This window comes from Pteropus alecto, unplaced genomic scaffold (assembly GCF_000325575.1).
Source record: "Pteropus alecto unplaced genomic scaffold, ASM32557v1 scaffold1244, whole genome shotgun sequence".
Classification (NCBI taxonomy): domain Eukaryota; kingdom Metazoa; phylum Chordata; class Mammalia; order Chiroptera; family Pteropodidae; genus Pteropus; species Pteropus alecto.
In genome coordinates, this window is record NW_006435702.1 from 216575 (window position 1) to 227324 (window position 10750).

Sequence of the window (10750 nt, forward strand, 5' to 3'; positions counted from 1 at the left end):
TTCTCCTTCATAACTAAAGGATAGCTTTGCTGGATATATTATTCTAGGCTGGTAGTTCCTTTCACTTAATAGTTTAAATACTTGATTCCCACTCTTTTCGACTTGTAAGGTTTGTGCTGAGAAGTCCAAAGATAATCTAATCTATTTTCTTTTATAAATTACCATGTTCTTTTCCTTGGTTTCCCAAAAAATTCTTTCTTTATCATTGATTTTTGATAATTTTAATATAATATGTCTTGGAGAAGGCCTGTTTGGGTTGAGATAATTGGATGTTCTGTTGAGTTCTCGAATTCCTAGCTCCAGCTTGTTCCTTAGATTTGGAAAATTCTCATCAACTTTTTATCAGGAAATGCTTTCTAATCCCTGATCCCTTTTCTCCCCTTCGAGAATGCTCATTATTCTTGTTTCCTTTCCTTATGGTATCAGCTAATTCTTGTATTTCTTTTTCATTATTTTTCATTCTTTGGTTTCTCTCTTCTAGATTTCTGTCTTCGCTATCACTGATCCTTTCCTCCATTTGGTCAACTCTATTTCCCAAGCTTGCTGTTTCATTTTTCATCTCTTGCAATGTGTTCTTCATCTCCAGAAATTCTATTTGGTTCTTTTTGAGGATTTCAATCTCCTTGGTGAAAAACTCATTCTACTGATCAATTTTTTTTCATCAATTCTTGAAATTGTTGATGTGAATTATTTGGGATCTCACTGAGGTTTTTCAGAAGTACCATCCTGAATTCTCTGCCATTTAAGTCGCATATTTCTATGTCTTTAATCGCATTTTTTGTTGATTTTTCTCTTTCTGAGCTGCCTTGTCACCTTGGTTGTTCACGGTGTTTAATAGAGTATGTCTCCACATGGGCATTAATACAATTGTGTTCTGCTTTTTTTTTTTTCCATAGAGAAGATTTATTATATAAAGATCTGTCTTTAGCCTGTTGCTAAGATGGTGTTGTTCTTTTGGTTTCCAGAAGGTGGCATCTGAGCCTCTTGGATCCCTGCTTTATATGAAGTTTTAATAATGCCTTTTCTTTTTCTCATGAATATTCAATCACCATCGCTACCCTCAGTGTCAGTCCCTGTCAGTGTTAGGAAGTTTCCATAGCATTTGCTCAGATTCCCCTGGGGCTCTGCAGTGTTTGGTCTTGGAGGATATGGGGGAAGGGGCTCTCTGGGTTGGGGGTGGGGACTGCGGCTCAGCCTCGCATTTTGCAACCACAGCTGATAATAATCGACTGTTGCTTCTCTGCTGTCCCCACTTTTCTGCTTTCTGCCCTGATCCCTGGGCACTGCTGCTGCTTGGAGCTCACAGCTCTCTCAGGCAGGGCTGTTCAGGAAACCCACTGCACTTTCTCTCTTCCCTATCCTCCTGCTGGGAGCTCCAGCTGTGAGAGACAGCCTTTTTGTTTCTCCCAGTCTACCACCTGACTCCCAGAGTTCTGACCTTGGTAGCTCTTATGCCCACATACCTTTCTCAGATGTGCTTGTGTGCAGGTTGGGTGTTTTTTATTGAGTTTTAGATGTTCAACTTATTATTGTTTCACAGAGAGAGATCTGGGGACATCTCTCACTCCGCCATGTTTCTGACATCACTTCTAAGTGCATCAATAATAACATTATACGTGAATGGATAGGTTCCACTTCTGACGTGAGAGCATGAAGAGCTTTGACCAGCTCCCCAGTAAAACTAGTGAAAATTATAAAATATAAGTAACCATTTAAAGTCTCCAATAATGGTCTTAATGGCATAAAACAAATGAAAAAAAGAAAACATGTATTCAAGAAAATTTACTAAAACTTTAAGAACAGTATAAGTTTATGGTATTTGAACCAAGACTCACTTCCCTCTTCTCCCACAAGCTTGTCAAGATGGAAATTTCACAGCAGAGTAGAACAGCCAAGAATATAGGTTCCTTCTCCCCCTAGTTCTCAGTCAAAGGGCTATCTTTGTAGGTGGGACAAGACATAAGTGTTTTTCATACTTACCCCAACTACTTGTTACTGAGGCTAAGTTCTGATCCAATGCAGCGAAGGGGATTCCTTTTTTGCACAGCCCCCACTCATAGGACAAGGCTAGATCTTGTCCTATCAGCATTAGGGCTGATTGGAGTTCAATGTCGTAGTTAGCATTTTTCCTTGGCTCTTCCTCAAATGACAGATGAAGAATCTCAGATCATTGAGATTTAATAGTTTTATTAAAAGTATATTTTAGAAAGACAATGCCTCAAGGAAGCCTGTGGGGAAAGACAAATTATGCCTCAAGGAGACACATTGTCCCAGTGCTGTAACCAACACAAAGGGGCCGAATAACTACAAAAGGTCAAAAAGACCACAAAAGACCACCAAAAAGGGAGGAGAGCCCAGAAGGGCCAAAAGGACCAGAAGTGGGAATGTCTGCCTTATATTTGGGCCGTGATGAGTGGTTCCAAAGGCATTCCTAGGTGATTGGCAAATCAGGTCAACTTAATTGACACCTGATTTACTCTAGGCAATAACTTTGCCTAGTGCGCATATGCGTACCCAGAATTCTACTACCATTGGGGTGTTCTTTGGGCGGTCTCTAGGTTAGGCCTCTATTCCTTTGTTCCCCACTTGTTGCTCATGTCTGACTAGCTACCTAACAGTGGCACTGAGAATACGGGGGCCTTGATAACCCTTGCACCAGGTTGAGGCACAGGAGAAATATGCTGATAAATAAGGCAAAGAGACCTAGGCTTACTGCCCACCTCCTACACCGAGCACTCATCTTCAAAAGCAGAAATGTCAGAGAGAAGAATGCCATTTTCCTGGTCAAGTACCAGAACTGTAGCTCAGAGATTTTACCCTAGAAGAGAATCAGGGCTTAGAAGAGAGAGCTCTGAGTCTTCCCTCAGAAGAACTTATTTGCAAGATTTATTGAAATTATAGACTAAACCCAAGGCTTAGTTTGTTGTAAAGAAATGAAGGGAGAAAAAAAAAAACTGAAAAGGGTTCTCAGATCAAAGCAAATCTCAAACACTGAACTAAGGAAATATCTCTTCAAAGGAGCCCAAATTTGACTGAATCAGACTGTGAAGCAATTTATGTCCCATTGCATTTGTTGAGAACAACAGAGCAAACTGCGGGCAATTAGTAAAACCTAAAAGTTGAGAGTAGTCAAGAAAAGAGACAAGACCTGGAAGTGGGGGCCAGTCCCCAAAGCTGCTAAATATATTACCTAAAAAAATCTAGTTTCAAACAAAGTTATGAGACATGCAAAGAAATAGGGAAGTATGAACCATACATTTAAAAAAAAGGGGGCAACAGAAACTGCTTGTGAAAATGACTAGATGTTAGATTTAATAGACAAAATCTTCAAAGTAGCCATTGTAAATATGTTCAAAGAACTAAAGGAAACTATGCTTAAAGTAAAAAGAAAAAAAGTATGACATCAATGTTACATCAGATAGAGGCTATATATAAATAGAAATTATCATCACAAGAAAAAATGTGTAACTATGTATCGTGATGGATGTTAACTAGACTTATTGTAGTGATCACAATATACACAAATACTGATTCATTACATTATACACATGAAACTAATATAATGTTATATGTCAGTTACACCTCAATTTAAATAATTAACAAACTCGAAAAATGGATAGAAATTATGAACTCTGAAGAACAGAAAGAAAAATGATGAAAGCCTCAGAGAAATATGGGACAATATTAAGAGTATCAATATATGTGTAATGGGAATATAAGGAAAGAAGAGTGAGAAAAAAAGAGCAGAAAAAAATAAGAAGAAATGATGGCTGCAAACTTCCCAAATTTATTGAAAAAATTAAACATGAAGGAACCTCAGTGAACTGCAAATAGGAAAAATGCAAATAAATGCACAAATAGTCATATTACAGTAAAAATTCCAAAAGTCAATGACATAGAGAAAGAGGAAAATGACAAAGAGAAAATCTTGAAAGCTGTAGAAGTAAATAGATTTCTACCTTACAAAGGAAAAATAAAAGCTAATTTCTCATCAGAAACAATGGAGGCCAGAAGGCAGTGGGATAACATATTCAATGTGCTCAAAAAAGAAAAAAAAAAATCAAACGAGAATCCTATATGAAAGAAAGCAATCTTTTAAAATGATAGTGAAACAAAGACATGGCTAGATAAACAAAAAAATGAGAGAATTCGTTGCTTCTGACCCACATTGCAAGAAATATTAAAGGAAGTTATTCAGGCTGAAAGAAACTGAATCCAGACAGTAATTCAAATCCACACACCAAACAAAGAGCAATAATAAAAATACTGTGTGATTATAAAAGGCAGTAAAAATACATTATTTTCTTAAATTTTTAATTGTATAAAACAACGTGTATACAATGTTATTATTTGACCTATAACATAACATATTTGCCAATAATAGCAACAAGAAGGTGAGTGAGAACAAAGTTTATTGGGCTCAACACATAATACCATATGATAACTCAGATCCATAGGAACAAATGGAGAGAACAAGAAGTGACAATCAGGTTAATATAACAAAATCTATAGTTATTACTAGCTCTTCTTTCTTCTCGTACCTTTGTTAAAATATTAAATTATGTAATGATTATAATAATATATTGTTCGTATTGAAACATTTATAGATCATTTATAGATGTAATATGTTTAATACACCACAGAAGGTGGTGCCGGGGGGTGGGGGAGTAGAGTTATATAGGAGCAACATTCCTATATTTCTGCAGAATTAAGTTAGTATAAATCTTAAGCTAATTCTTACGAGTTACAATGTACATAGGAAGCTTCAGAACTACCACTAAAAAAAACAACTAAAAAATATGGTTAAAAAAAATCCGTAAAGAAATTTAAATGCTGCATTAGAAAAGATTCACTTAATGCAAAAGAAAGAAGTAAAAGAGGGATAGAGGAACAAAAAGTGCAATACATATATAGAAAACAAAAAGTGAAGTGACAATTATTGGTGAGAATATAAATTGGTACAGTCACTATGGAAGACAATATGGAGATTCCTCAAAAAATTAAAAATAGAACTACCATACGACCCAGCAATTCCATTTCTGGGTATATGTCTGAAGGAAATCACTGTCTCATACAAATATCTGCACCTCCATGCTCATAGCAGTATTCACAATTGCCAAGACATGCAAATAACCTAACTGTCCACTGATGGATGAATGGATAAAGAAAATGTGATTGATATATATGTATATATATGCACACATATGTTACGCAATGGGATATTATTCAGACATAAAAAATGAAATCCTGCTATTTGCAACAACGTGGATGAAACTTGGCATTTTACTAAGGGAAGTAAGTCAGATAGAGAAAGACAAATACTATATGATCTCACTAATATGTGGAATCTAAAAAAGCCAAACTCATTAAAACAGGAGAATGGTGGTTACCAGGGGCAAGGGAGTGGGGGAAATGGGGAGATGTTGGTCAAAGGGTAAAAACTTCTAGTTGTAAGAAAAATAAGTTCTGGGAATCTAATTGTTGTTATGTTGTTAAGTAATCATTTATTAAGTAAAGACCCAGGGTTTTGGATGGTGAGCCTCCATTCAACAGAACACTACAAGGGAGTTGAAATAAAGAAGTTTATTACACTCAAGTCCTGGAGGGGGTACACCATATGCTTCAAGGGGCCATATGGGAAGATCAAGGCAGGGTACAGTCAGAAAGAGAGAGACAGAGAGAAAATCAGCAGGACCTGGGACATGACTTTATTAGGATCTAAGGTTGGAGTACTTTGGGGTTCCTAGACTAAAGCTGAATAAGTCAATTCAAACCAAAAAGAGAAGGTGTTTGGTTAGCTTTGCAAGGGTTTTGTCTTAGGGGAGCACAAGAGAAAGGTCCTAGAAGACAGAAGACAGTGAAGACTATTTATCATAAAAGCTTTGGGAGAGTCATATTAGGAACTTATATTTAGTTGTGACTGCAGGTTGTTATCCAAGGCATGTGCTCCTGGGAGGAGCTAGTGTCAGTTCAAGGAACCTGAAGACCACTTGGCCATACAAAATGAACGTCAAGGTAGCAGTATTGTGGAGCAGTTTAGCTAAATTCTCAACGCTAATGTACAACATTACGATACTGTATTGTACACTTGAAAGTTGCTAAGAGAGTACATCTTAAATGTTCTTACCATAACAACAAAAAATAATTATGTGAGGTAAAGGATGCATTAACTAACCTTGTGTGATAATAATTTCACAATATATATTTGTATCAAATCATCACATTATACACCTCAAACTTATTATATGTCAATCATATCTCAATAAATCTGAGGGAAAAAGTTAAATGACAAATGTAAATCCAATATATTAACAATATCATTAATATGAATGGATTAAACAATCCAATGAAAAGGCAACGTCAAACTAGATTTTAAAAAATATCCAACTGCATGAAGTCTATAGGTGAAACAGTTTTGATTCAAAGATATAAATAGATTAAAATTAAATCGATGGAAAAATATACATGCAAACAGCAACACAAGAAAGCTGGAGTGCCTCTACTCATATCAGAAGAAATAAAATTAAAAACAATAAATATATATATTAGAGATAAAAGTAGATATTTATGATAGAAGTTTTAATAAATCAGGAGAAGATATAACAATTATAAACATATGTGTATTTAACAGCAGACTACCAAAATATATGAAGAAAACCTGACAGAAATAAAAGTATAAATAGACAATTCAATGATAATAGTTGAGAATTTCAATACCCTATTTTCAATAATGGATGAAACAACTGGGGAAAACATCAAGGAAATAGAAGACTTAATACTGTAAGACAACTAGACCCCACAGATGTCGACAGATGTTCCACCCAACAAGAGTAGAGTATACATTCTTCTCAAGTGCACATAGAACATTCTCTATGACAGATCATATTTTAGAACATAAAACAGACCTCAATCATTTTAAAAGGGTAAAAATAATACAAATTATGTTTTCTGACCACAACGAAATGAAATTAGAAGTCGGTAACAAAGAAAATTGGTAAACTTACAAATATGTGGAAATTAAACAGCACCCTCTTAAATAACCAAAGAAGAAGAAATAAAAGATGAATTTAAAAATAATTTTAGAGGAATTACAATGAAGACAAAACATAACAAAACTTATGAGATGCATCTAAATCAATGCTTAGAGGGAAATTTGAAGTTTTAAATGCCTATATTTAAAAAAAGCAAAAATTAACTTAAGTTTCTACCATAATACACTTGAAAAAGAAGAGCAAATGAAATGCAAAATATACAAAGGAAGAGAATAATGAAAATGAAATTAAAAAATTAGTGAAATAGAGAATAAAAAATGATAGAAAAAACATCAATGAAAGCAAAAGTTGATAATGTAAAACAATCAACAAGACAAAACTAGATAGGCTAACCAAGAAAAAAAGTGAAAGAAGACTCAAGTTACTAAAATCAGGAATGAAAGACAAGACATTACTGCTGAGCTCACAGAACAAAAAGTACAAAAAGCCTTCCAACAAATAAAGCTCAGGCCCAGTTTGCTTAGCTGGTAAATTCTAGCAAACATTTAAAGAATTAATGGCAATTTTTCACAAACTCTTCCAAAAAATAGAAAAGGAAATAAAACTTTGTAACTCATTCTATGAGGTATTGCCCTGGTATCAAAAGCAAACAGATCAAAAAAAAAGAGAAAACTATAGATAATATCTATTATGAATATTGCGATGGTTAATTTTACCTGTCAACTTGACTAACCATGGATGTACAGATTAAACACTATTTCTGGGTTTGTCTGTGAGGGTGTTTCTGGATAAGATTAACATTTTAATTGGTCAGTAAAGTAGATTGCCTTCCCCATTGTGGATAGGCATCATCCAATCAATTGAGGACCTAAAAAGAACAAAAGGCAGAGGAAGGAGAAAATTACCTCCCCACCCCCATTTCACTACTTGAGCTGGGACAACCCATCTCTCACCTTATCCTGCCCTCAGACTGGGATTTAACCATTGGCTCCCTTGGTTCTCAGGGCTTCAGATTTAGAGTGAATTACACCACTGACTTTCCTAGGTTTCCAGCTTGGAGGCAGCAGATCATGGGACCTCTCAAACCTTCATAATCATATGCGAGTCAATTCCTAGAGGAACAGAATTTTATGGACGAGTGTTCTGAATTGGTTCTGGGGTTTGGGGAATTGGCTCTCTAATATAATTAGATTTAAAGATGTTAATGAGCAAGGAGCTAGATAATTCTATATGTGATACTTTTCACCATTTTTAGAAAACTAACAAATATAATAATGTTGGTTGCTTGCTTCTAATATCATTGGACAGAACAGTGAAAGAAAAAGATGAACTCAGACATTCAAATTCACAGCTCAAGATCCACATAAGTGAATCTATGGCCATGCCACCCTGAACATGCCTGATCTCATCTGATCTCTGAAGCTAAGCAGGGTCGGGGCTGGTTAATACTTGGATGGGAGACTACCTAGGAATACCAGGTGCTGTAGGCTTTAAAAAATAAAAAAGTAAAAATTAAAAAAAAATTAAATTTTAAAAAAGATCCGCATAAATGGCCTAAGAGCTTCTCTATGTGCCTTGAAGAAGAGACCCTTATCTCTTGTAGCTGCAGGGCTGAAATTTCTGAAAATAAATGCAAAACCTTATGTTATGACTGCCTGAATTCTAATGCAAGTTGAACTCTCAGCCTCAAAGGGTATCTGCTGTTAAAGTGAGGACATGGATTGTGAAAGAATTAGATCCAATAAATTGGGATGAGGCCATGTAAAAACACCCTAATGTAGCTGTGGACATTAGGCCTCTAAATTCTCAATAATCAAATTTACCAGTGGAAGATACTCCCCACAACTAGTGGAAAGTGGCCTCCTTAATCCCCATGGAAACAGCCTTCCTATTTCCCTTGGCAACAGCATCTCCACCCTGATTGGTATCTTTCACCCATAGCATTATCAGCTTTTCCACTCATTTAAGGGGATTAAACATCCTTTGTCCAAGGAAATTGTAAAGGCCTCCCCTGAGGCAGTTGCTGTGCAAGAAAATGGTGATTCTTTTTAGGACACTCCCACCACCACTCTGCTTCTAGACTTATAACTACACTCAAGCTACAGCAGGCCCCTAAAAGGTGAGGTACGATGTGTGTCCCATGAGATGGTGTATGAGTTCTTAAGTTTTTTAATTCATACAAACAGAAATCCAGGGAACATGTGTGAGAACAGATATGAAAGGTATAGATAATGGTTAAAGGAACATAAGGTTGGAGCAGGTCAAATTTATTGACATAGGGTCGCTAAGCAGAAATTCTGTATTTAATGTTGCAGCTCTGTGAGTTATAAAGGGCTCTAGCAGTTTGGTTTGTTTTTTGGTAGGACTAAAAGGTATCCAGCATGTGTGAATTGAAGATGCTGGACATGCTTTGGTTTAATGTAGAGGGAGGTATACAAAGGATTAGGAAGATTAGAATATTGGAGTGGATTTTTCATTGAAGACAAACTCACTCAAATTTTGGAGAGTCCAGAAGACATACTTTGTACCAGTACTGTAAGGCATAAATTTGTGAGGGGAGGCACAGCATTCTTGAAGAGCTCTGTGATTACTATTGTCTGTAGGCCAGACCTCACAGTAGGAACTGCAGTCACTGAATTAGAAAACCTAAAGGTAATGGGAGTAATTGGATCCCCATATGGCAGAGGCCAAGTAGGGACACTCAACCACCAAAGGCAATGTGGGCATTGTTACTATAATGAATAGTAGAGTTAAAGCAGCAATCACAAAAAGATGACTTGCCCAGGCCTGTGGCATTGGCTAATTGCTCATGGTGTTCCTAAAAGTGAAAGAGATAGGAAGCTGTTCTGTAGGTTCAGGGTACCAAAGCTTGGGGTGCACGGTTCTGGCAACTGGAAGAATATGCGAGGAGCCATGGGCAGATGCTACATAGTTTTATTCAGACATAGCAAGACACAGCAAGACATAGGCACAGCTGCAGCTTCCCCACCAGTCTGCATAGGTGGGGCTGTTCTTATAACAAGGTGCATTATAGTGGCTTAAGGCCAGGTACTATAATCAATCACAATCTACAGGTTGTATAGGACACTGTATCTAAAGTTACATAGGATGCTGTATCTAAGGCTGCCCAGGAAACCCACAGCTTGCTGGGAGGGAAGCTGACTCCATCCATTTTGTCAGTCCCCTCACCCAACACTCCACTCCTTCATGGTTCCTCCTTTATCTAGCCATGGGTTTTGTTGATAGCCATGACAATAGGGTGGACCCTTGTACCCACATCCCACAGCAACAATATAGGGAGCAACAGCATGTCACCAAGACACAAGCCCCTACCCCAAGGATGGGGAGGACCCATCGCCATGTCGAGGAAAATATGGCCCGTCACTCCTGTAGGGGGTCACCAGTTAGTTGTTGGATGACCTGTATCTCTTGGTTCAGCCCTCCTAAGGCTTGGGTAATATTTTTCTCATTGTCTGGGATGTATACACAGCATTGGGTGTGGAGGATCACACAAGTTCCTCCTTGAGCTGCGGTTAAGATGTCTAAAGCCATCCGGTTTTGCAGCACTACCTTTCTTATTTGGTTTACTTCATTGATGAGCAGAATCAAGGTGGAACAGGTCTGATTCAGAGCCCAAGTTGTGTGGGCGGCCAAAGCAGTGACGTGTTTCAACCACAATGTCACCTGCAGCAGGCAGGAAAATGGCCAAGGGATAAAACTACCAAGGTGTCCACTTCATGCAAACATGGTGGGCATAA

The 10750-nt window shown here is 37.1% G+C and overlaps 1 pseudogene; it reads left to right on the forward strand.

The window, feature by feature from the left end:
- The first annotated feature begins 8363 nt into the window (after positions 1-8363).
- Positions 8364-8482, forward strand: LOC112479011 (annotated as a pseudogene).
- The last annotated feature ends 2268 nt before the right edge of the window (positions 8483-10750 follow it).